Source organism: Rhinolophus sinicus, chromosome 14, assembly GCF_057876585.1.
Source record: "Rhinolophus sinicus isolate RSI-liver-muscle chromosome 14, RSI-T2T, whole genome shotgun sequence".
Lineage (NCBI taxonomy): Eukaryota > Metazoa > Chordata > Mammalia > Chiroptera > Rhinolophidae > Rhinolophus > Rhinolophus sinicus.
Genome location: NC_142514.1, coordinates 98,692,501 through 98,717,500, shown reverse-complemented (window position 1 = coordinate 98,717,500; position 25,000 = coordinate 98,692,501).

Sequence of the window (25,000 nt, the reverse complement as noted above, 5' to 3'; positions counted from 1 at the left end):
TTAGGGATAGGGTTACAGTTAGGGTTAGGGTTTATGTTTAGGGTTAGGGTTAGGGTTAGGGTTAGGCTTAGATTTAGGTTTGCGTTAGGGTTAGGGTTAGGGTTAGGGTTAGGTTTTAATGTTAAAGTTAGGATTAGGGTTAGGGTTAGGGTTAGGATTAGGTTTACACTTAGGATTTAGGGTTAGGGTTAGGGTTAGGGTTAGGGTAAGGATTAGGGTTAGGGTTAGGGTAAATATTAGGGTTAGGGTTTGGTTATGGTTACGATTAGGGTTAGCTTTGCCTTATGGTTAGGTTTAGGGTTAGGGTTAGGTTTAGGTTTCCGTTAGGTTTAGTTTTAGGTTAAGGTTTAGAGTTAGGGTTAGGGTTAGGGTTAGGGTTAGGTTTGCGTTAGGGTTAGTGTTAGTGTTAGGTTTAGGGTTAGGGTTAGGGTTAGGTTTATGGTTAGGGTAAGGGTTAGGTTTGCGTTAGGGTTAGGGTTAGGGTTAGGGTTAGGGTTAGGGTTATTGTTAGGTTTGCGTTAGGTTAGGGTTATGGTTATTGTTAGTGTTAGGTTTAGGTTTGCGTTATTCTTAGGGTTAGGGTTAGGGTTAGGGTTAGGTTTAGGTTTGCGTTAGGGATAGGGTTAGGGGTAGGGTTAGGGTTAGGGTTACGGTTAGGGTTTAGGGTGTGGGTTAAGGTTAGGGTTAGTGTTAGGTTTAGGGTTAGGTTTAGGTTTGCGTTAGATTTGAGTTAGAGTTATGGTTAGGGTTAGGGTTAGGTTTGCTTTAAGTTTAAGTTTAGGGTTATGAATAGGGTTAGGTTTAGTTTTAGGGTTAGGTTTGCTTTAGGGTTATCGTTAGGGTTAGGTTTAGGGTTCGGTTAGGGTTAGGGTTAGGGTTATGTTTAGATTTGCGTTAGGGTAACGGTTAGGGTTAGGGTTAGGGTTATGTTTGCGTTAGGGGTAGGGTTAGGGTTAGGGTTAGAATCAGGGTTAGGGTTAGGTTTAGGGTTAGGGTTAGGGTTAGGTTTGCGTTAGGGTTAGGGTTAGTGTTAGGTTCGGGTTAGGGTTAGGGTTAGCCTTATGGTTACGTTTGCTTTAGGGTAGTGTTAGGTTTAGAGTTAGGGTTAGGGTTTACCTTTATGGTTAGGTTTAGGGTTAGGGTAAGGTTTAGGTTTCAGTTAGGTTTAGGTTTAGGGTAGGGTTTAGAATCAGAGTTAGAGTTAGGGTTAGGGTTAGGTTTGCGTTATCGTTAGTGTTAGGGTTACGGTTAGGGTTAGGGTTAGGTTTGTGTTAGGGTTAGGAATAGGTTAATATTTGCGTTGGGGTTAAGGTTAGGGTTAGGTTTAGGGTTAGGATTAAAGTTAGGTTTGCTATAGTGTTAGGGTTAGGGTTAACGTTAGGTTTGCGTTAGGGTTAGGTTTTTGGTTAGTGTTAGGGTTAGGGTTAGGTTTAGGTTTGCGTTATTGTTAGGGTTAGGGTTAGGGTTAGAGTTAGACTTAGTCTTAGCGTTAGGGTTAGGGTTAGGGTTAGGTTTGCGTTAGGGCTAATGTTAGGGTTAGGTTTGCGTTAGGGATTGGGTTAGGATTAGGGTTAGGGTTACGTTTGCTTTAGGGTTAGTGTTAGGGTTAGAGTTAGGGTTAGGGTATAGGTTTAGGGTTAAGGTTAGGGTTAGGGTTAGCGTTAGGGTTTCATGGTTACGGTTTGGGTTAGGGTTAGTGTTAGCTTTAGTGTTAGGGTTTAAGGATAGGGTTAGGGTTAGGTTTAGGTTTAAGTTAGGGTTAGGTTAGGGATAGGTTTAGGGTTAGGGTTAGCATTAGGTTTAGTTTGCGTTAGCGTTAGGTTTAGGGTTAGGGTTAGATTTGCCTTAAGGTTAGGTTTAGGGTTAGGGTTAGGATTAGGGTTAGGGTTAGGTTTGCGTTAGAATTTGGTTTAGGGTTAGGGTTAGGGTTAGGATTAGGGTTAGGGTTTAGGGTTAGGGTTAGGGTTAGCGTTAGGTTTGGGGTTAAGTTTAGGTTTGCATTAGTGTTAGGGTTAGGGTTAATGTTAGGGTTAGGGTTAGGTTTAGGTTTGCGTTAGGGTTACGTTTAGGGTTAGGATTAGAGTTAGGGTTAGGGTTAGGGTTAGTGTTAGGTTTGCGTTAGGGTTAGGGTAGGGTTAGGGATAGGGTTAGGTTTATGTTTAGGGTTAGGTTTGCGTTAGGGTTATGGTAAAGTTTAGGTTTAGGGTTAGGGTTAGGATTGGGTTATGGTTAGGGTTAGGGGTTAGGGTTTAGGTTAGGGTCGTTTTAGGGTTAGCGTTAGGGTTTTATGATTAAGGTTAGGGTTAGGGTTAGGGGAAGCTTTAGGGTTAGGGTTTAGGGTTTAGGTCAAGGTTAGGGTTAGGGTTAGGGTTAGGTTTGCGTTAGGTTTAGGGTTAGGGTTACGTTTTGGGTTAGGGTTAGGGTTAGGGTTAGGGTTAGGGTTAGGGTTAGGGTTAGGTTTGCGTTAGGGTTAGGGTTAGGGTTGGGGTTAGGGTTAGGGTTAGGTTTGCGTTAAGGTTAGGTTTAGGTTTAGGGTTAGGGTTAGGTTTGCGTTAGGGTTAGGGTAAGGGTTAGGTTTAGGTTTAGGTTTAGGGTTAGGGTTAGGGTTAGGGTTAGGGTTAGGTTTGCGTTAAGTTTAGGTTTAGGTTTAGGGTTAGGGTTAGGTTTGCGTTAGGGTTAGGGTAAGGGTTAGGTTTAGGTTTAGGTTTAGGGTTATGGTTAGGGTTAGAGTTAGGGTTAGGGTTAGGGTTAGGGTTTGGGTTAGTTTTAGGTTTGCGTTAGGGATAGGGTTAGGGTTAGGGTTAGGTTTACGTTTGCGTTAGGGATAGTGTTAGGGTTAGAGTTAGGGTTAGTGTTTAGGTTTAGTTTTAGGTTTAGGGTTAGCGTTAGGGTTAGGGTTAGAGTTAAGTTTAGGGTTAGATTTTCATTAGCTTTAGGTTTAGGTTTATGTTTGCGTTAGGGTTATGGTAAAGGTTAGGTTTAGGGTTAGGATTAGGTTTAGGGTTAGTTTTAGGTTTGCGTTAGTGTTAGGGGTAGGGTTAGGGTTTGCGTTAGGGTTAGGTTTAGGGTTAGGTTTTGAGTTAGTTATAAGGTTAGGGTTAGGGTTAGGGTTAGATTAGCGTTAGGGTTAGGTTAAGGGTTAGGGTTAAGGTTAGGTTTGCGTTAGGGATAGTGTTATGATTAGCGTTAGGGTTACGTTTGCGTTAGGGTTAGTGTTAGGTTTAGAGTTTAGGTTACGGTTTAGGTTTAGGGTAGGGTTATGGTTAGGTTTAAGTTAGGGTTAGGTTAGGGATAGGTTTAAGTTAGATTTAGGTTAAGGTTAGGTTTAGGGATAGGGTTAGCTTTAAGTTTAGGTTTGCGTTAGTGTTAGGTTTAGGGTTAGTGTTAGGGTTAGAGTTAGGGTTAGGGTTATAATTGCGGTAAGGTTAGGGTTAGGGTTAGGGTTAGGTTTGCGTTAGGGTTATGGTTAGGGTTAGGGTTAGGGTAATAGTTAAGGTTAGGGTTAGATTTGCGTTAGGGTTAGGTTTAGGGTTAGCGTTAAGGTTAGGTTTGCGTTAGGGTTATGGTAAGGCTTTGTTTTAGGGTTAGGGTTAGGATTAGGGTTATCGTTATGGTTAGGGGTTAGGATTTTTGTTAGGGTTAGTTTTATGGTTAGCCTTAGGGTTTTATGATTAGGGTTAGGGTTAGAGTTAGGGTTAGCTTTAGGTTTAAGGTTAGGTTTGCGTTAGTGTTTGGGTTTGGGTAAATGTTTGGGTTGGGTTAGGGTTAGGTTTGCGTTAGGGTTACGTTTCGGGTTAGGTTTAGAGTTCGGGTAGCGTTAGGGTTAAGGTTAGTTTTGCATTAGGTATAGGGTTAGGGTTAGGTTTGCGATACGGTTAGAATTAGGGTTAGGTTTGCGTTAGGTTTAGGGTTAGGGTTAGGTTTGGGTTAGGGTTAGGGTTAGGGTTAGGGTTAAGTTTAGGGTTAGGGATAGGTTTGTGTTAGGTTTAGTTTTAGGGTTAGGGTTAGGGTTAGGGTAAGGGTTAGGTGTGCATTAAGGTTAGGTTTAGGGTTATGGTTATGGTTAGGGTTAGGATTAGGGTTAGGTTTGCGTTAGGGTTAGGGTTAGGGTTAGGGTTACGTTTAGTGTTAGGTTTAGGGTTAGGTTTAGGGTTAGGTTTGCGTTTGTGTTAGGTTAGGGTTAGGGTTATGGTTAGGGTTAGGGTTAGGTTTGCGTTAGGGTTAGGGTTAGGGTTAAGTTAGGGTTAGGGTTATGGTTCGGGTTAGTGTAAAGTTTAGGGTTAGAGTTAAGTTTAGAGTTAGATTTGCGTTAGCGTTAGGGTTAGGGTTAGGGTTAGGTTACGTTTGCGTTAGGGTTATGGTAAGCGTAAAGTTTAGGGTTAGGGTTAGGGTTAGGGTTAGTGTTAGGGTCAGGGTTAGGTTTGAGATAGGGTTAGGGTTATGGTTCGGGTTAGGGTTAGGGTTAGGTTTGCGATAGGGTTAGGGTTAGGGTTAGGGTTAGGTTTATGGTTAGGGTTTAGGGTTAGGGTTTGGGTTAGAATTAGGGTTAGGGTTCGGTTTGCGTCTGGGTTAGGGTTAGGGTTAGAGTTAGGGTTAGGGTTAGGTTTAGGGTTAGGGTTAGAGTTAGGTTTGCGTTAGGGTAGTGTTAGGGTTAGGTTTGCATTAGGGATAGGGTTAGGGTTTGCGTTAGGGTTACGTTTACGTTAGGGTTAGTGGTAGGTTTAGAGTTAGGGTTAGGGTTTATGTTAGGGTTAGGGTAAGGGTTAGGGTTAGCGTTAGGGTTTCATGGTTAGGGTTAGGGTTAGGGTTTAAGGTTAGGGTTAGGGTTAGGTTTAATTTAGGATTAGGTTAGTGTTAGGTTTAGGGTTAGGGTTAGCGTTAGGGTTAGGTTTGCGTTAGCGTTAAGGTTATGGTTAGGGTTAGGGTTAGGGTTAGGTTAGCGTTACGGTTAGGCTTAGGGTTACGGTTAGGGTTATGTTTGCGTTAGGGTTAGGGTTAGGTTTAGGTTTAGGTTTAGGTTTAGGGTTATATTTATGGTTATGGTTACGGTTAGGTTTGCGTTAGGGTTAGGGTTAGTGTTAGGGTTAGGTTTAGAGTTAAGCTTAGGTTTACATTTGCTTTCGGGTTAGGGTTAGGTTTAGGTTTAGGGTTAGGGTTAGGTATGCGTCAGGGTTATGGTTATGGTTATGGTTACGGTGTGGGTTAGAGTTAAAGTTAGGGTTAGATTTGGGTTAGGGTTATGGTAAGGGTTAGGTTTAGGGTTAGAGTTAGGGTTACGGTTAGGGTTAGGTTTGCGTTAGGGTTAGGGTTAGGGTTATGGTTAGAGTTAGGGTTTAGGGTTTTGATTAGGGTTAGTTTAGGTTTAGCGTTAGGGATTTATGATTAGGGTTAGGATTAGGGTTAGGTTTAGCTTTAGGGATAGGGTTTAGGTTTTGGGTTTGTGTTAGGGTTAGGTTTAGTGTTAGGGTTAGCTTTAGAGTTAGGATTTAGGGTTTGGGTTTGTGTTAGGGTTAGGGTTAGGGTTAGGGTTAGGGTTTGGGTAGGGTTACGATTGCGTTAGGGTTAGTGTTAGGTTTAGAGTTAGGGTTACGGTTTAGTGTTAGGGTTAGGGTTAGGGTTCGGGTTAGCGTTAGGGTTTCATGGTTAGTGTTATGGTTAGGGTTAGCATTAGCTTTAGGTTTAGGGTTTAAGGTTAGGGTTAGGGTTCGGATTAGGGTTAGGGTTAGGGTTAAAGTTAGGGTTAGGTTTAGGGTTATGGTTAGGTATTCATTAGGGTTAGTGTTAGGGTTAGGTTTGCGTTAGGGTTAGGGTTAGGTATAGGGTTAGGATTAGGGTTAGGTTTGCGTTAGGTTTAGGGTTATGGTTAGGTTCGTGTTATGGTTAGGGTTACGGTTAGGGTTAAGGATAAGTTTGCGATAGGATTAGGGTTAGGGTTATGGTTTGGGTTAGGGTTAGGTTTGTTAGGGTTAGGGTTAGGGTTAGGGATAGGGTTAGGGTTAGGGTTAGGTTTGCGTTAGGGTTAGGGTTAGGATTAGTGTTATGGTTTGGGTTACGGTTAGGGTTTAGGTTTAGGGTAGGGTTAGGGTTACGGTTACGGTTAGGTTTGCGTCAGGGTTAGGGTTAGGGTTAGAGTTAGGGTTAGGGTTAGGTTTAGGGTTAGGGTTAGGGTTAGGTTTGCGTTAGGGTTAGTGTTAGGGTTAGGTTTGCGTTAGGGATAGTGTTAGGGTTAGCGTTAGGGTTACGTTTGCGTTAGGGATTGTGTTAGGTTTAGAGTTAGGGTTAGGGTTTATGTTTAGGGTTAGGGTTAGGGTTTGGGTTAGCGTTAATGTTTCATGGTTAGGGTTAGGGTTAGGGTTAGGGTTAGGATTAGCTTTTGGGTTAACGTTTAAGGTTAGGGTTAGGGTTAGGGTTAGGTTTAATTTAGGGTTAGGTTAGTGTTAGGTTTAGGGTTAGGGTTAGGGTTAGAGTTAGGGTTAGGTTTGCGTTAGCGTTAAGGTTATGGTTATGGTTAGGTTTAGGGTTTGGGTTAGGTTAGCGTTACGGTTAGGGTTAGGTTTAGGGTTAGGGTAGGTTTGCGTTAGGGTGAGGGTTAGGGTTAGGTTTAGGTTTAGTGTTATATTTATGGTTATGGTTACGGTTAGGTTTGCGTTAGGGTTAGCGTTAGGGTTAGGGTTAGGTTTAGAGTTAAGGTTAGGTTTACATTTGCTTTAGGGTTAGGGTTAGGTTTAGGTTTAGGGTTAGGGTTAGGTATGCGTTAGGGTAATGGTAAGGGTTAGGTTCAGGGTTAGGGTTTGGGTTATGTTTGCGTCCGGATTATGGTTATGGTTATGGTTAGGGTTAGGGTTAGAGTTACAGTTAGGGTTAGATTTGCATTAGGGTTATGGTAAGGGTTAGGTTTAGGGTTAGGGTTAGGGTTAGGGATAGGTTTAGGTTTGCGTTAGGGTTAGGGTTATGGTTAGGGTTAGGGGTTAGGGTTTTGGATAGGGTTAGTTTAGGGTTTGCGTTAGGGATTTATGATTAGTGTTAGGGTTAGTGTTAGGATTAGCTTTAGGGTTAGTTTTTAGGGTTTGTGTTTGTGTTAGGGTTAGGGTTAGGTTTAGGATTAGGGTTAGGGTTAGCTTTAGGGTTAGGGTTTAGGGTTTGGGTTTGTGTTAAGGTCAGGGTTAGGGTTAAGTTAGGGTTAGGGTAGGTTTAGTGTTAGGGTTAGGGTTAGGGTTAGAGTTAGGCTTAGGGTTTAGGGTTAGGGTTAGGATTTAGGGTTAGGTTTAGGGTTAGATTTATGTTAGGGTTAGGGTTTCATGGTTAGTGTTATGATTAGGGTTAGCGTTAGCTTTAGGGATAGTGTTTAAGTTTAGGGTTAGGGTTAGGGTTAGGTTTAGGGTTAGTTTTACGTTAGGGTTAGGGTTAGGTTTGCGATAGGGTTAGGATTAGGGTTAGGTTTGCGTTAGGTTTAGGGTTAGGGTTAGGTTCGGGTTATGGTTAGGATTACGGTTAGGGATAGGGATAGGTTTGCGATAGGAATAAGGTTAGGGTTATAGTTAGGGTTAGGGTTAGGTTAGCGTTACGGTTAGGGTTAGGGTTACGGTTAGGGTTAGGTTTGCGTTAGGGTTAGGGTTAGGTTTAGGTTTAGGTTTAGGGTTATATTTGTTGTTATGGTTACGGTTACGTTTGCGTTAGGGTTAGGGTTAATGTTAGGATTAGGTTTAGAGTTAAGGTTAGGTTTATATTAGATTTAGGGTTAGGGTTAGATTTAGGTTTAGGGTTAGGGTTAGGTATGCGTCAGGGTTATGGTTATGGTTACGGTTAGGGTTAGGGTTAGAGTTAAAGTTAGGGTTAGATTTGCGTTAGGGTTATGGTAAGGGTTAGGTTTAGGGTTAGAGTTAGGGTTAGGGTTAGGGTTAGGTTTGCGTTAGGGTTAGGGTTATGGTTAGGGTAAGGGTTTAGGGTTTTGGTTAGGGTTAGTTTAGGTTTAGCGTTAGGGATTTATGATTAGGGTTAGGGTTAGCTTTAGGGTGAGGGTTTAGGGTTTGGGTTTGTGTTAGGGTTAGAGTTAGGGTTAGGGTTAGGGTTAGCTTTAGGGTTAGGTTTTAGTGTTTGGGTTTGTGTTATGGTTAGTGTTAGGGTTAGTGTTAGTGTTAGGGTTAGGGTTAGGGTTAAAATTAGGGTTAGGTTTACGGTTAGGGTTAGGTTTTCATTAGGGTTAGTGTTAGGGTTAGGTTTGCGTTAGGGTTATGGTTCGGGTTAGGTTAATGCTAGAGTTAGGTTTATGGTTAGCATTAGGTTTGCGTTAGGGTTAGGGTTAGTGTTAGGGTTAGGGTTAGGGTTAGGGTTAGGTTTAGGGTTAGGGATAGGTTTGTGTTAGGTTTAGGGTTAGGGTTAGGTTTAGGGTTAGGGTTAGGGTTAGGGTTATGGTTAGTTTTGCGTTAGGGTAAGGGTTAGGGTTAGGGTTATAGTTAGGGTTAGGGTTAGAGTTAAAGTTAGGGTTAGATTTGCGTTAGGGTTATGGTAAGGGTTAGGTTTACGGTTAGAGTTAGGGTTAGGGTTAGGGTTAGCTTTAGGGTTAGGGTTTAGGGTTTGAGTTAGTCTTATGGTTAGTGTTAGGGTTAGGGTTACGATTGCGTTAGGGTTAGTGTTAGGTTTTGAGTTAGTGTTACGGTTTATGTTTAGGGTTAGGGTTAGGGTTAGGGTTAGCGTTAGGGTTTCATGGTTAGTGTTATGGTTAGGGTCAGGGTTAGCTTTAGGGTTAGGGTTTAAGCTTAGGCTTAGGGTTAGGGTTAGGTTTAAGTTAGGGTTAGGTTAGTGTTAGGTTTAGGGTTCGGGTTAGGGTTAGGTTTAGGTTTGCGTTAAGGTTAGGGTGAGGGTTATGGTTAGGGTTAGGTTTGCGTTAGGGTTATGGTTATGGTTAGGGTTAGGGTTAGGGTTAGGGTTAGGTTTGCGTTAGGGTTAGGGTTAGGTTTAGGTTTAGGGTTATATTTATGGTTATGGTTACGGTTAGGTTTGCGTTAGGGTTAGGGTTAGTGTTAGGGTTAGGTTTAGAATTAAGGTTAGGTTTACATTTGCTTTAGGGTTAGCGTTAGGTTTAGGTTTAGGGTTAGGTTTAGGTATGCGTTAGGGTTATGGTAAGGGTTAGGTTTAGGGTTATTGTTAGGGTTAGGTTTGCGTCAGGGTTATGGTTATGGTTAGGGTTAGGGTAAGGGTTAGAGTTAAACTTTGGTTTAGATTTGCATTAGGGTTATGGTAAGGGTTAGGTTTAGGGTTAGGGTTATGGTTAGGGTTAGGTTTAGGTTTGCGTTAGGGTTAGGGTAAGGGTTATGGTTAGGGTTAGAGGTTCGGGTTTTGGTTAGGGTTAGTTAGGTTTAGCGTTAGGGATTTATTATTAGGTTTAGGGTTAGGGTTAGGATTAGCTTTAGGGTTAGGTTTAGGGTTAGGGTTAGGTTTAATGTTAGGTTTGCTTTAGCGTTTGGTTTAGGGTTCGGGTTAGAGTTAGGGTTAGGGTTATGGTTAGGTTTGCGTTAAGGTTAGGGTTAGGATTAGGGTTAGAGTTAAGTTTAGGGTTAGACTTGCGTTATGGTTAGGGTTAGGGTTAGGTTTGCGTTAGGGTTATGGTAAGGGTTAGATTTAGGATTATGGTTAGGGTTAGGGTTAGGGTTAGGTTTGCTTTAGTGTTAGGTTTAGGGTTATGGTTAGGGTTAGCGTTAGGTTTAGATTTGATTTAGGGTTATGGTTAGGGTTAGAGTTAGCGTTACGGTCAAGGTTAGGTTTGCGTTAGTGTTACGGAAAAGGTTAGGTTTTGGGTTAGGGTTAGGATTAGGGTATGATTAGTGTTAGGGGTTAGGATATTGGTTATGGTTAGTTTTAGGGTTAGCGTTAGGGTTTTATGATTAGGGTTAGGGTTAGGGTTATGTTTAGCTTTAGGGTTAGGGTTTAGGGTTTAGGTTAAGGTTAGGGTTAGTGTTAGGGTTAGGTTAGGGTTAAGGTTAGGTTTGCCTTAGAGTTAAGGTTAGGATTAGGTTCCTGTTATGATTAGGGTTAGGGTTAGGGTTAGGGTTAGGGTTAGGGTTAGGGTTAGGGATAAGTTTGTGTTAGGTTTAGGGTTAGGGTTAGGTTTAGGGTTAGGGTTAGGGTTTGGTTTTGCTTTAGGGTACGGTTTAGGGTTATGGTTATGGTTAGGTTTGGGTTAGGTTTGCGTTAGGGTTAGGGTTAGAGTTAGGTTTATGGTTAGGGTTAGGGTTAGGGTTAGGTTTGCGTTAAGGTTAGGGTTAGGGTTATGGTTTGGGTTAGGGTTAGGGTTAGGGTTACGTTTGCGTTAGGGTTAGGGTTAGGGTTTGGGTTAGGGTTAGGGTTAGGGTTACGTTTGCGTTAGGGTTAGGGTTAGGGTTACGGTTAGGTTTAGGGTTATGATTATGGTTATGGTTATGGTTAGGTTTGCGTTAGGGTTAAGGTTAGGGTTAGGGTTAGGTTTAGGGTTAGATTTAAAGTTATGGTTAGATTTGCGTTAGGGTTAGGGTTAGGGTAAGGGTTAGGTTTGCGTTAAGGTTATGGTAAGGGTTAGGTTTAGGGTAGGGTGAGGATTAGGGTTAGGGTTAGGGTTAGGGTTACGTTTGCGTTAGGGTTAGGGTTAGGGCTAGGTTAAGGGTTAGCGTTAGGTTTAGGTTTGCGTTAGGGTTATGGTTAGGGTGAGGGTTAGGGTTAAAGTTAAGGTTAGGTTTAGATTTGGGTTAGAGTTATGGTTAGGGTTAGAGTTAGGTTAGCGTTAATGTTAGGTTTAGGGTTAGGGTTAGGGTTAGGGTTAGGGTTAGGTTTGCGTTTGTGTTAGGGTTAGAGTTAGGGTTACGTTTAGGGTTTGGGTTAGTGTTAGGTTTGCGTTAGGGTTAGGTTTAAGTTAGGTTTACAGTTAGGGTTAGGGTTAGGATTAGGGTTAGGTTTGCGTTAGGGTTAGGGTTAGGGTTAGGGATAGGGTTTGGATTAGGTTTAGGGTTAGGTTTGCGATAGGGTTAAGGTTTTGGTTAGGTTTATGGTTAGGGTTAGGTTTGCGATAGGGTTAGTTTTAGGGTTAGGTTTGCGTTAGGGTTAGTGTTAGGGTTAGGTTCGGGTTAGGGTTAGGGTTAGGATATAGGTTAGGTTTAGGGTTAGGTTTGCGTTAGGGTTAGGGTTAGTGTTAGGGTTAGTGTTACGATTTGGGTTTAGGATTAGGGTTAGGGTTAGGGTTAGGTTTAGGGTTAGTGTTAGGTTTGCTTTAGGGTTAGGGTTAGGGTTAGTGTTAGGGTTAGGGTTAGGTTGAGGGTTAGGGTTAGGTTTAGTGTTAGGTTTGCTTTAGCGTTTGGTTTAGGGTTCGGGTTAGAGTTAGGGTTAGGGTTAGGGTTAGGTTTGCGTTAAGGTTAGGGTTAAGGTTATGGTTAGGGTTAGTGTTAGGTTTGCGTTAGGATTAGGGTTAGGGTTAGGTTTAGGTTTCGGGTTATGTTTATGGTTATGGTTATGGTTAGGTTTGCGTTAAGGTTAGGGTTAGGGTTAGGGTTAGGGTTAGGTTTAGGGTTAGTGTTAGGTTTGCGTTAGGGTTAGGGTAAGGGTTAGGGTTAGGGTTAGGTTTAGAGTTAGGGTTAGGTTTAGGGTTAGGGTTAGGTTTAATGTTAGGTTTGCTTTAGCGTTTGGTTTAGGGTTCGGGTTAGAGTTAGGGTTAGGGTTATGGATAGGTTTGCGTTAAGTTTATGGTTAGGGTTAGGGTTAGAGTTAAGTTTAGGGTTAGACTTGCGTTATGGTTAGGGTTAGGGTTAGGTTTGCGTTAGGGTTATGTTAAGGGTTAGATTTAGGATTATGGTTAGGTTTAGGGTTAGGTGTAGGGTTTTGGTTAGGGTAAGTTTTAGGGACAGCATAGGGTTTTATGGTTAGGGTTAGGGTTAGTGTTATTCTTAGCGTTAGGGTTTCATGGTTAGGGATAGGGTTAGGGTTAGTGTCAGAGTTAGGGTTTCATGGTTAGTGTTAGGGTTAGCGTTAGGGTTAGGGTTAGGGTTAGGGTTACGTTTGCATTAGGGTTATGGTAAGGGTTAGGTTTAGTGTTAGGGTTTGGGTTAGGGTTAGTTTTGCGTTAGGGTTAGGGTGAGGGTTACGGTTAGGGATAGGGTTTAGGGTTTTGGTTAGGGTTACTGTTAGGGTCATCGTTAGGGTTTTATGATTAGGGTTAGGGTTAGGGTTAGGGTTAGCTTTAGGGTTAGGGTTAAGGTTTGGGTTAGGGTTAGGGTTAGGTTAAGGGTTAGGTTTAGGTTTCTGTTAGTGTCAGGGTTAGGGTTAGGGTTAGGGTTAGGGTTAGGATTAGGTTTGCGTTAGGGTTAGTTTTAAAGTTAGGGTTAGGTTTAGAGTTAGGATTAGGGTTAGGGTTAGGGTTAGGTTTGCGTTAGGGTTAGGGTTAGGGTTAGGGATAGGGTTATGGTTAGGTTTAGGGTTAGGTTTGCGTTAGGTTTAGGGTTTCGGTTAGGATTATGGTTAGGGTTAGATTTGCGATAGGGTTAGGAGTAGGGTTATATTTGCGTTAGGGTAGGGTTAGGTTAGGTTCAAGTTAGGGTTAGGGTTAGTGTTAGGGTTAGGGTTATGGTTAGAGTTAGGGTTAGGTTTTCTTTAGGGTTAGGGTTAGGGTTAGGGTTAGGGTTAGGGTTCCGGTTAGGGTTTAGGGTTAGGGTTAGGGTTAGGGTAGGGTTATGATTAGGTTTAGGGTTAGGTTTAGGGATAGGTTTGCGTTAGGGTTAGGGTTAGGTTTAGTATTAGATTTTAGGGATAAGGTTAGGATTAGGGTTAGGGTTAGGATTTTATGATTAGGGTTAGGGTCAGGGTTAGGTTTAGGGTTAGGTTTGCGTTAGGGTAAGGGTTAGGGTTAGGATTAGGCTTAAGGTTAGGGTTACGTTTAGGGTTAGGGTTAGGGTTTTATGATTAGGGTTAGGGTTAATGTTAGGTTTAGAGTTAGCTTTAGCGTTAGGATTTAGGGTTTTGGTTAGGGTTAGTGTTATGCTTATGGTTAGGTTCAGGGTTAAGTTTAGGATTACGTTTATGGTTAGGGTTAGGTTTAGGGTTAGGTTTGCGTTAGGGTAAGTGTTAGGGTTAGGATTAGGGTTAAGGTTAGGGTTACGTTTAGGGTTAGGGTTAGGGTTTTATGATTAGAATTACGGTTAGGGTTAGGTTTAGGTTTAAGTTTAGGATTAGGGTTAGGGTTAGGGTTAGGGATTAGGTTTAGGGTTAGGATTTCGGGTTAGGGTTGGGTTTAGGTTTAGGGTTAGGGTAAATGATAGGATTAGGGTTATGGTTATGGTTAGGATTAGGGTTAGCTTTGCGTTATGATTAGGTTTAGGGTTAGGGTTAGGTTTAGGTTTCCATTAGGTTTAGGTTTAGGGTTAGGTTTTGAATTAGTGTTAGGGTTAGGGTTAGGGTTAGGGTTAGGTTTGCGTTAGGATTAGGGTTAAAGTTAGGTTTAGGTTTGCGTTAGGGTTAGGGTTATGGTTAGTGTTAAGGTTAGGGTTAAGTTTAGGTTTGCTTTATTGTTAGGTTTAGGGTTAGGGTTAGGGTTAGTTTTAAGGTTAGGGTTTGGGTTAGGTTTGCGTTAGGGTTAGGGTTAGTGTTAGGTTTGCGTTAGGGATATGGTTAGGATTAGGGTTAGGGTTACGTTTGCGTTAGGGTTATTCTCAGGGTTAGGTATGCGTTAGGGATAGGTTTAGGATTAGGGTTATGTTTAGGGTTAGGGTTAGCGTTAGTATTTCATGGTTAGGGTTAGATTTGGCTTAGATTTAAGTTAGAGTTAGGTTAGGGATAGGCTTTGGGTTAGGCTTAGTATTAGGGTTAGGTTCGCGTTAGCGTTAGGGTTAGGGTTAGGGTTAGGGTTAGGTTTGCGTTAAAGTTAGGGTTACGGTTAGGGTTAGGGTTTGGGTTAGGGTTAGGTTTGCGTTAGGGTTATGGTTAGGGTTAGGGTTAGGGATAGGGTTAGTGTTAGGGTTAGGGTTATGTTTAGGGTTAGTGTTAGGTTTGCGTTAGTGTTAGGGTTAGGGTTAGATTTGCTTTATGGTTGGGTTAGGGTAAGTTTAGGGTTAGGTTTGCGTTAAGGTTAGGGTTACGGTTAGGTTTAGCGTTTGGGTTAGGGTTAGGTTTGCGTTAGGTTTAGGGTTAGGATTAGGGTTAGGGTTAGGGTTAGGGTTAGGGTTAGGGTTAGGGTTAGAGTTAAGTTTAGGGTTAGATTTGCGTTATGGTTAGGGTTAGGGTTAGGTTTGCGTTAGGGTTATGGTAAGGGTTAGGTTTAGGGTTAGGGTTAGGTTTAGGTTTGCTTTAGGGACAGGTATACGGTTATGGTTAGGGTTAGCGTTAGGGTTAGATTTGATTTAGGGTTATGGTTAGGGTTAGGGTTAGGGTTACGGTTAAGTGTAGGTTTGCGTGAGGGTTATGGTAAAGGTTAGGTTTAGGGTTAGGGTTAGGATTAGGGATATGGTTAGTGCTATGGGTTAGGGTATTGGTTAGGGTTAGTTTTAGGGTTAGCGTTAGGGTTTTATGATTGGGGTTAGGGTTAGGGTTAGGGTTAAGGTTAGGTTTGAGTTAGGGTTAGGGTTAGGGAAAGGGATTGGGTTAGGGTTAGGTTTAGGGTTACGTTTGCATTAGGTTTAGGTTTTGGGTTAGGTATTTTGTTAGGGTTCGGTTTGCGTTAGTGTTAGGGTTAGGGTTAGGGTTAGAGTTAAGGTTAGGGTTAGATTTGCGTTATGGTTAGGGTTAGGGTTAGGTTTGCGTTAGGGTTATGGTAAGGGTTAGGTTTAGGGTTAGCGTAAGGTTTAGGGTTAGGGTTAGCGTTAGGGTTAGGTTTGCGTTAGTGTTAGGGTTAGTGTTAATGTTAGGGTTAGGGTTCGGTTTATGTTTGCGTTAGTGTTACGTTTAGGGTTAGGTTTAGAGTTAGTGTTAGGGTTAGGGTTAGGGTTAGGTTTGAGTTAGGGTTAGGGTTAGGGTGAGGGATAGTGTTAGGGTTAGGTTTAGGGTTATGTTTGCTTTAGTGTTAGGGTTTGGGTTAGGTTTATGGTTAGGGTTAGGTTTGCGTTAGTGTTAGGGTTAGGGTTAGGTTCGGGTTATGGTTAGGGTTAGGGTTAGGATTAGGTTTAAGTTAGGGTTAAGGTTAGGGTTATGGTTAGCGTTAGGGTTAGGTTTGCGTTAGGTTTAGGGTTAGGGTTCGGGATAGGGTTAGGGTTAGGGTTAGTTTTGCGTTAGGGTTAGGGTTAGGATTAGGGTTAGGGTTAAGGTTAGAATTAGTTTTAAGGTTAGGGTTAGGTTTTCATTAGGGTTAGTGTTAGGGTTAGGTTTTCGTTAAGGTTAGGTATCGGGTTAGGTTTAGGGTTAGGGTTAGGGTTAGGGTTTGCGTTAGGTTTGCGTTGGTGTTAGCGTTAGTGTCAGGGTTAGGGTTAGGTTTAGGGTAAAGATTAGGGTTAGGGATAGTTTTGCGTTACGGTTAGGGTTAGGATTTGGCTTTGGGTTAGGGTTAGCGTTAGGGTTAGGGTTAGGGTTACGGTTAGGTTTGCGCTAGGGTTAGGGTTAGGGTTAGGGTTAGGTTTTCGTTAAGGTTCGGTTTAGGGTTAGGGTTTGGGTTACGGTTAGGGTTAGGTTAGGTTTGCGTTAGGGTTAGGGTTAGGTTTGCTTTAGCGTTTCTCTTAGGGTTAGGGTTAGGGTTAGGGTTAGGGCTAGGGTTAGGTTTGCGTTAAGGTTAGGGTTAGGGTTATGGTTAGGGTTAGGGTTAGGTTTGTGTTAGGGTTAGGGTTAGGGTTAGGGTTAGGTTTAGGTTTAGGGTTATGTATATGGTTATGGTTATGGTTAGGTTTGCGTGAAAGTTAGTGTTAGGTTAGGGTTAGGGTTAGGGTTAGAGTTAAGTTTAGGGTTAGATTTGCGTTATGGTTAGGGTTAGGTTTATGTTTGCGTTAGGGTTATGGTAAGGGTTAGGTTTAGAATTAGGGTTAGGGTTAGGTTTAGGTTTGCTTTAGGGACAGGTATAGGGTTATGGTTAGGGTTAGCGTTAGGGTTAGATTTGATTTAGGGTTATGGTTATGGTTAGGGTTAGGGTTACGGTTAAGTTTAGGTTTGCGTGAGGGTTATGGTAAAGGTTAGGTTTAGGGTTAGGGTTAGGATTATGGATATGGTTAGTGTTATGGTTAGGGTATCGGTTAGGGTTAGTTTTAGGGTTAGCGTTAGGGTTTTATGATTAGGGTTAGGGTTAGGGTTATATTTGCGTTAGTGTTACGTTTAGGGTTAGGTTTAGAGTTAGGGTTATGGTTAGGCTTAAGGTTAGGTTTGAGTTAGGGTTATGGTAAGGGTTAGGTTTAGAGTTAGTGTTAGGGTTAGGGTTAGGGTTAGGTTTGAGTTAGGGTTAGGCTTAGGGTAAGGGATAGGTTTAGGGTTAGGTTTAGGGTTAGGTTTGCTTTAGGGTTAGGGTTTGGGTTACGTTTATGGTTAGGGTTAGGTTTGCGTTAGTGTTAGGTTAGGGTTAGGTTCGGGTCATGGTTAGGGTTACTGTTAGGATTAGGTTTGAGTTAGGGTTAAGGTTAGGGTTATGGTTAGCGTTAGGGTTAGGTTTGCGTTAGGTTTAGGGTTAGGGTTAAGGACAGGGTTAGGGTTAGGGTTAGGTTTTCGTTAGGATTAGGGTTAGGGTTAGGTTTGCGTTAGGGTTAGGTATCGGGTTAGGTTTAGGGCTAGGGTTAGGGTTAGGGTTAGCTTTAGTTTTGCGTTGGTGTTAGGGTTAGTCTCAGGGTTAGGGTTAGGGTTAGGGTTAGGGTAAGGGTTACGGTTAGGGATAGGTTTGCGTTAGGGCTAGGGTTAGGGTTAGGGTTAGGGTTAGCGTAAGGTTTGCGTTAGGGTTAGGATTAGGTTTATGTTTGCGTTGGGGTTATGGTTAGGGTTAGGTTTAGGGTTAGGGTTAGGGTTAGGTTTGCGTTAGGGTTAGGGTTATGGTTAGTGTTAGGGTTAGGTTTAGGTTTAGGTTTGCGTTATTGTTAGGGTTAGGGTTAGGGTTAGTGTTCGGGTTAGGGTTAGGGTTAGGTTTGCTTTAGGGTTAGGGTTAGGGTTAGAGTTAGGCTTAGTCTCAGGGTTAGGGTTAGGGTTAGGGTTAGTTTTGCGTTAGTTTTAGTGTTAGGGTTAGGTTTGCGTTAGGGATAGGGTTAGGGTTAGGGTTAGGGTTACGGTTGCGTTAGGGTTTGTGTTAGGATTAGAGTTAGAGTTAGGGTTTAGGTTTAGGGTTAGGGTTAGGGTTAGGGTTATCGTTACCGTTTCATGGTTAGGGTTAGGGTTAGGGTTAGGGTTAGGTTTAGGGTAAATGTTAGGGTTAAGGTTAGGTTTATGGTTAGGATTAATGTTAGCTTTGCGTTATGGTTAGGTTTAGGGTTAGGGTTAGGTTTAGGTTTCCGTTAGGTTTTGGTTTAGGTTTAGAGTTAGGGTTAGGGCTAGGGTTAGGGTTAGGTTTGCGTTAGGGTTAGGGTTAGGGTTAGGTTTAGGGCTAAGGTTAGGGTTTGGGTTAGGTTTAGGTTTCTGTTAGGTATAGCATTAGGTTTATGTTTGCGTTGGGGTTAGGGATAGGGTTGGGTTTATGGTTAGGGTTATGGTTAGTGTTAGGTTTGCTTTAGCGTTTGGTTTAGGGTTAGGGTTAGGATTAGGGTTAGATTAGGGTTAGGTTTGCGTTAAGGTTAGGGTTAAGGTTATGGTTAGTGTTAGGGTTAGGTTTGCGTTAGGGTTAGGGTTAGGGTTAGGTATAGGTTAAGGGTTATGTTTATGGTTATGGTTATGGTTAGGTTTGCGTTAAAGTTAGGGTTAGGGTTAGGGTTTGGGTAGGGTTAGAGTTAAGTGTAGTGTTATATTTGCGTTATGGTTAGTGTTAGGGTTAGGTTTGCGTTAGGGTTATGGTAAGGGTTAGGTTTAGGTTTAGGGTTAGGGTTAGGGTTAGGGTTAGGTTTGCTTTAGGGTTAGGTTTAGGGTTATGGTTAGGGTTAGCGTTAGGGTTAGATTATGTTAGGGTTATGGTTAGGGTTAGGGTTAGGGTTACGGTTAAGGTTAGGTTTGCGTTAGGGTTATGGTAAAGGTTAGGTTTAGGGTTAGGGTTAGTATTAGGGTTATGGTTTGTGTTAGGGATTAGGGTATTGGTTAGGGTTAGTTTTAGAGTTAGCCTTAGGGTTTTATTATTAGGGTTACGGTTAGGGTTTGGGTTAGCTTTAGGGTTAGGGTTCAGGGTTTGGGTTAGGGTTAGGGTTAGGGTTAGGGTTAGGTTTAGCGTTAAGTTTAGGTTTGTGTTAGTGTTAGGTTTAGTGTTAATGTTAGGGTTAGTGTTAGGGTGAGTTTTGCTTTAGTGTTACTTTTAGGGTTAGGTTTAGAGTTAGGTTTAGGGTTAGGTTTAGGTTTAGGTTTGTGTTAGGGGTAGGGTTAGGGTTAGGGATAGGGTTAGGGTTAGGTTTAGTGTTAGGTTTGCGATAGGGTTAGGGTTTGGGTTAGGTTTAGGGTTAGGGTTAGGGTTAGGGTTAGGTTTAGGGTTAGATTTGCGTTAGGGTTAGGGTTAGGGTTAGAGTTAGGTTTAGGGTTAGGGTTAGGCTTAGATTTGCGTTAGGGTTAGGGTTAGGGTTAGAGTTAGGGTTAGGTTTAGGTTTAGGGTTAGGGTTAGGGCTAGGTTTGCGTTTGGGTTAGTGTTACGGGTAGGTTTGCGTTAGGGATAGGGTTAGGGTTAGCGTTAGGTTTACGTTTGTGTTAGGGTTAGTGTTAGGTTTAGAGTTAGGGTTAGGGTTTATTGTTTGGGTTAGGTTTAGGGTTATGGTTAGGTTTGAGTTAGGGTTAGGGTTAGGGTTAGGGTTACGGTTAGGGTTTAGAGTTAGGGTTAGGGTTTGGTTAGGGTTAGGGTTAGGTTTAGGGTTAGGTTTGCGTTAAGGTTAGGGTTAGGGTTAGGGTTAGGGTTAGGTTTTAGAGTTAAGGTTAGGATTAGGTTTAGGTTTAGGGTTAGGTATTAGGTTTAGATTTAGGATTTAGGGTTAGGGTTAGGGTTAGGGTTAGGGATAGGGTTAGGGTTAGGTTTAGGGTTAGGTTTACGATAGGGTTAGGGTTTGGGTTAGGTTTAGGGTTAGGGTTACGGTTAGGGTTAGGTTTAGGGTTAGGTTTGCGTTAGGCTTAGGGTTAGAGTTAGGGTTAGGGTTAGGGTTAGGGTTAGATTTGCGTTAGGGTTAGGGTTAGGGTTAGGTTTGCGTTAGGGTTATGGTAAGGCTTAGTTTTAGGGTTATGGTTAGTGTTAGGGGTTAGCGTTTTGGTTAGGGTTAGTTTTAGAGTTAGCCTTAGGGTTTTATGATTAGTGTTAGGGTTAGGTTTAGGGTTAGCTTTAGGGTTAGGGTTTAGGGTTTGGGTTAGGGTTAGGGTTAGGGTTAGGTTTAGCGTTAAGGTTAGTTTTGTGTTTTTGTTAGGGTTAGTGTTAATGTTAGGGTTAGGGTTAGGGTGAGTTTTGTTTTTGTGTTACGTTTAGGGTTAGGTTTAGAGTTAGGGTTAGGGTTAGGGTTAAGGTTAGGGTTAGGTTTGCGTTAGGGTTAGGGTTAGGGTTAGGGATAGGGTTAGGGTTAGGTTTAGGGTTACGTTTGCGATAGGGTTAGGGTTTGGGTTAGGTTTAGGGTTAGGGTTAGGGTTATGGTTAGGTTTAGGGTTAGGTTTGCGTTAGGCTTAGGGTTAGAGTTAGGGTTAGGGTTATGGTTAGGTTTAGGTTTGCGTTAGGGGTAGGGTTAGGTTTAGGGATAGGGTTAGGGTTAGGTTTAGTGTTAGGTTTGCGATAGGGTTAGGGTTTCGGTTAGGTTTAGGGTTAGGGTTAAGATTAGGTTTGCGTTAAGGTTATGGTAAAGGTTAGGTTTAGGGTTAGGGTTAGTAATAGGGTTATGGTTTGTGTTAGGGATTAGGGTACTGGTTAGGGTTAGTTTTAGAGTTAGCGTTAGGGTTTTATTATTAGGGTTACGGTTAGGGTTTGGGTTAGTTTTAGGGTTAGGGTTTAGGGTTTGGGTTAGGGTTAGGGTTAGGTTTAGGGTTAGGTTTAGCGTTAAGTTTAGGTTTGTGTTAGTGTTAGGTTTATTGTTAATGTTAGGGTTAGGATTAGGGTGAGTTTTCCTTTAGTGTTACGTTTAGGGTTAGGTTTAGAGTTAGGGTTAGGGTTAGGGTTAGGGTTAGGGTTAGGTTTGCGTTAGGGTTAGGGTTAGGGTTAGGGATAGGGTTAGGGTTAGGTTTAGGGTTAGGTTTGCGATAGGGTTAGGGTTTGGGTTAGGTTTAGGGTTAGGGTTAGGGTTAGGGTTAGGTTTATGGTTAGGTTTGCGTTAGGCTTAGGGTTAGAGTTAGGGTTAGGGTTAGGGTTAGGTTTAGGTTTGCGTTAGGGGTAGGGTTAGGGTTAGGGATAGGGTTAGGGTTAGGTTTACTGTTAGGTTTGCGATAGGGTTAGGGTTTGGGTTAGGTTTAGGGTTAGGGTTAGGGTTAGGGTTAGGTTTAGGGTTAGGTTTGCGTTATGCTTAGTGTTAGAGTTAGGGTTAGGGTTAGGGTTAGGGTTAGATTTGCGTTAGGGTTAGGGTTATGGTTAGAGTTAAGGTTAGGTTTTGGTTTAGGGTTAGGGTTAGGCCTAGGTTTGCGTTTGGGTTAGTGTTAAGGGTAGGTTTGCGTTAGGAATAGAGTTAGGGTTAGCGTTAGGTTTGCGTTTGTGTTAGGGTTAGTGTTAGGTTTAGAGTTAGGGTTAGGGTTTACGTTTAGGGTTAGGGTTAGGGTTAGGGTTAGGTTTATGGTTAGGTTTGCGTTAGGCTTAGGGTTAGAGTTAGGGTTAGGGTTAGGGTTAGGGATAGGGTTAGGGTTTGGTTTAGTGTTAGGTTTGCGATAGGGTTAGGGTTTGGGTTAAGTTTAGGGTTAGGGTTAAGGTTAGGTTTGCGTTAAGGTTATGGTAAAGGTTAGGTTTAGGGTTAGGGTTAGTATTAGGGTTATGGTTTTTGTTAGGGATTAGGGTACTGGTTAGGGTTAGTTTTAGAGTTAGCGTTAGGGTTTTATTATTAGGGTTACGGTTAGGGTTTGGGTTAGTTTTAGGGTTAGGGTTTAGGGTTTGGGTTAGGGTTAGGGTTAGGGTTAGGTTAGCGTTAAGTTTAGGTTTGTGTTAATGTTAGGTTTAGTGTTAATGTTAGGGTTAGGATTAGGGTGAGTTTTGCTTTAGTGTTACGTTTAGGGTTAGGTTTAGAGTTAGGGTTAGGGTTAGGGTTAGGGTTAGGGTTAGGTTTGCGTTAGGGTTAGGGTTAGGGATAGGGTTAGGGTTAGGTTTAGGGTTAGGTTTGCGATAGGGTTAGGGTTTGGGTTAGGTTTAGGGTTAGGGTTAGGGTTAGGGTTAGGTTTAGGGTTAGGTTTGCGTTAGGCTTAGGGTTAGAGTTAGGGTTAGGGGTAGGTTTAGTGTTAGGTTTGCGTTAGGGTTAGGGTTAGGGTTAGGGATATGGTTAGGTTTAGGTTTAGGGTTAGGATTGCGATAGGGTTAGGGTTTGAGTTAGGTTTAGGGTTAGGGTTAGGGTTAGGGTTAGATTTAGGGTGAGGATTTATGGTTAGGCTTAGGTTTAGGGTTAGGGTTAGGGTTAGGTTTGCGTTAGTGTTAGGTTTAGGGTTAGTGTTAGGGTTAGGGTTAAGGTTAGGTTTAGGGTTAAGGTTAGGGTTAGGGTTAGGCTTAGGTTTGGGGATAGGTTTGCGTTAGGGTTAGTGTTATGGTTAGGTTTAGGTTTAGGGTTAGGGTTAGGCCTAGGTTTGCGTTTGGGTTTGTGTTAGGGGTAGGTTTGCGTTAGTAATAGGGTTAGGGTTAGCGTTAGGTGTACGTTTGTGTTAGGGTTAGTGTTAGGTTTAGAGTTAGAGTTAGGGTTTACGTTTAGGGTTAGGGTTAGTGTTATGGTTAGGTTTGCGTTAGGGTTAGGGTTAGGGTTAGGGTTTGGTTAGGGTTAGGGTTAGGTTTAGGGTTAGGTTTGCGTTAGGGTTAGGGTTAGGGTTAGGGTTAGGGTTAGGGTTAGGTTTTAGAGTTAAGGTTAGGATTAGGTTTAGGGTTAGGGTTAGGGTTAGGGTTAGGGTTATGGTTAGGATTAGGTTTAGCTTTGCGTTATGGTTATTTTTAGGGTTAGGGTTAGGTTTAGGTTTCCGTTAGGTTTAGGTTTAGGGTTAGGTTTAGAGTTAGGGTTAGGGTTAGGGTTAGGGTTTTGTTTGCGTTAGGGTTAGAATTAGGGTTAGGGTTAGTGTTAGGGTTAGGTTTGTGTAAGGTTAGGATTAGGTTTATGATTGCGTTGTGGTTAGGTTTAGGGTTAGGTTTAGGGTTAGGTTTAGGGTTAGGTTTGCGTTAGGGTTAGGGTTAGGGTTAGGGATAGGGTTAGGGTTAGGTTTAGGGTTAGGTTTGCGTTAGGGTTATTGTTTGGGTTAGGTTTAGGGTTAGGGTTAGGGTTAGGTTTAAGGTTAGGTTTGCGTTAGGCTTAGGGTTTGAGTTAGGTTTAGGGTTATGGTTAGGGTTAGCGTTAGGGTTAGATTATGTTAGGGTTATGGTTAGGGTTAGGGTTAGGGTTACGGTTAAGGTTAGGTTTGCGTTAGGGTTATGGTAAAGGTTAGGTTTAGGGTTAGGGTTAGTATTAGGGTTATGGTTTGTGTTAGGGATTAGGGTATTGGTTAGGGTTAGTTTTAGAGTTAGCCTTAGGGTTTTATTATTAGGGTTACGGTTAGGGTTTGGGTTAGCTTTAGGGTTAGGGTTCAGGGTTTGGGTTAGGGTTAGGGTTAGGGTTAGGGTTAGGTTTAGCGTTAAGTTTAGGTTTGTGTTAGTGTTAGGTTTAGTGTTAATGTTAGGGTTAGTGTTAGGGTGAGTTTTGCTTTAGTGTTACTTTTAGGGTTAGGTTTAGAGTTAGGTTTAGGGTTAGGTTTAGGTTTAGGTTTGTGTTAGGGGTAGGGTTAGGGTTAGGGATAGGGTTAGGGTTAGGTTTAGTGTTAGGTTTGCGATAGGGTTAGGGTTTGGGTTAGGTTTAGGGTTAGGGTTAGGGTTAGGGTTAGGTTTAGGGTTAGATTTGCGTTAGGGTTAGGGTTAGGGTTAGAGTTAGGTTTAGGGTTAGGGTTAGGCTTAGATTTGCGTTAGGGTTAGGGTTAGGGTTAGAGTTAGGGTTAGGTTTAGGTTTAGGGTTAGGGTTAGGGCTAGGTTTGCGTTTGGGTTAGTGTTACGGGTAGGTTTGCGTTAGGGATAGGGTTAGGGTTAGCGTTAGGTTTACGTTTGTGTTAGGGTTAGTGTTAGGTTTAGAGTTAGGGTTAGGGTTTATTGTTTGGGTTAGGTTTAGGGTTATGGTTAGGTTTGAGTTAGGGTTAGGGTTAGGGTTAGGGTTACGGTTAGGGTTTAGAGTTAGGGTTAGGGTTTGGTTAGGGTTAGGGTTAGGTTTAGGGTTAGGTTTGCGTTAAGGTTAGGGTTAGGGTTAGGGTTAGGGTTAGGTTTTAGAGTTAAGGTTAGGATTAGGTTTAGGTTTAGGGTTAGGTATTAGGTTTAGATTTAGGATTTAGGGTTAGGGTTAGGGTTAGGGTTAGGGATAGGGTTAGGGTTAGGTTTAGGGTTAGGTTTACGATAGGGTTAGGGTTTGGGTTAGGTTTAGGGTTAGGGTTACGGTTACGGTTAGGTTTAGGGTTAGGTTTGCGTTAGGCTTAGGGTTAGAGTTAGGGTTAGGGTTAGGGTTAGGGTTAGATTTGCGTTAGGGTTAGGGTTAGGGTTAGGTTTGCGTTAGGGTTATGGTAAGGCTTAGTTTTAGGGTTATGGTTAGTGTTAGGGGTTAGCGTTTTGGTTAGGGTTAGTTTTAGAGTTAGCCTTAGGGTTTTATGATTAGTGTTAGGGTTAGGTTTAGGGTTAGCTTTAGGGTTAGGGTTTAGGGTTTGGGTTAGGGTTAGGGTTAGGGTTAGGTTTAGCGTTAAGGTTAGTTTTGTGTTTTTGTTAGGGTTAGTGTTAATGTTAGGGTTAGGGTTAGGGTGAGTTTTGTTTTTGTGTTACGTTTAGGGTTAGGTTTAGAGTTAGGGTTAGGGTTAGGGTTAAGGTTAGGGTTAGGTTTGCGTTAGGGTTAGGGTTAGGGTTAGGGATAGGGTTAGGGTTAGGTTTAGGGTTACGTTTGCGATAGGGTTAGGGTTTGGGTTAGGTTTAGGGTTAGGGTTAGGGTTATGGTTAGGTTTAGGGTTAGGTTTGCGTTAGGCTTAGGGTTAGAGTTAGGGTTAGGGTTATGGTTAGGTTTAGGTTTGCGTTAGGGGTAGGGTTAGGTTTAGGGATAGGGTTAGGGTTAGGTTTAGTGTTAGGTTTGCGATAGGGTTAGGGTTTCGGTTAGGTTTAGGGTTAGGGTTAAGATTAGGTTTGCGTTAAGGTTATGGTAAAGGTTAGGTTTAGGGTTAGGGTTAGTAATAGGGTTATGGTTTGTGTTAGGGATTAGGGTACTGGTTAGGGTTAGTTTTAGAGTTAGCGTTAGGGTTTTATTATTAGGGTTACGGTTAGGGTTTGGGTTAGTTTTAGGGTTAGGGTTTAGGGTTTGGGTTAGGGTTAGGGTTAGGTTTAGGGTTAGGTTTAGCGTTAAGTTTAGGTTTGTGTTAGTGTTAGGTTTATTGTTAATGTTAGGGTTAGGATTAGGGTGAGTTTTCCTTTAGTGTTACGTTTAGGGTTAGGTTTAGAGTTAGGGTTAGGGTTAGGGTTAGGGTTAGGGTTAGGTTTGCGTTAGGGTTAGGGTTAGGGTTAGGGATAGGGTTAGGGTTAGGTTTAGGGTTAGGTTTGCGATAGGGTTAGGGTTTGGGTTAGGTTTAGGGTTAGGGTTAGGGTTAGGGTTAGGTTTATGGTTAGGTTTGCGTTAGGCTTAGGGTTAGAGTTAGGGTTAGGGTTAGGGTTAGGTTTAGGTTTGCGTTAGGGGTAGGGTTAGGGTTAGGGATAGGGTTAGGGTTAGGTTTACTGTTAGGTTTGCGATAGGGTTAGGGTTTGGGTTAGGTTTAGGGTTAGGGTTAGGGTTAGGGTTAG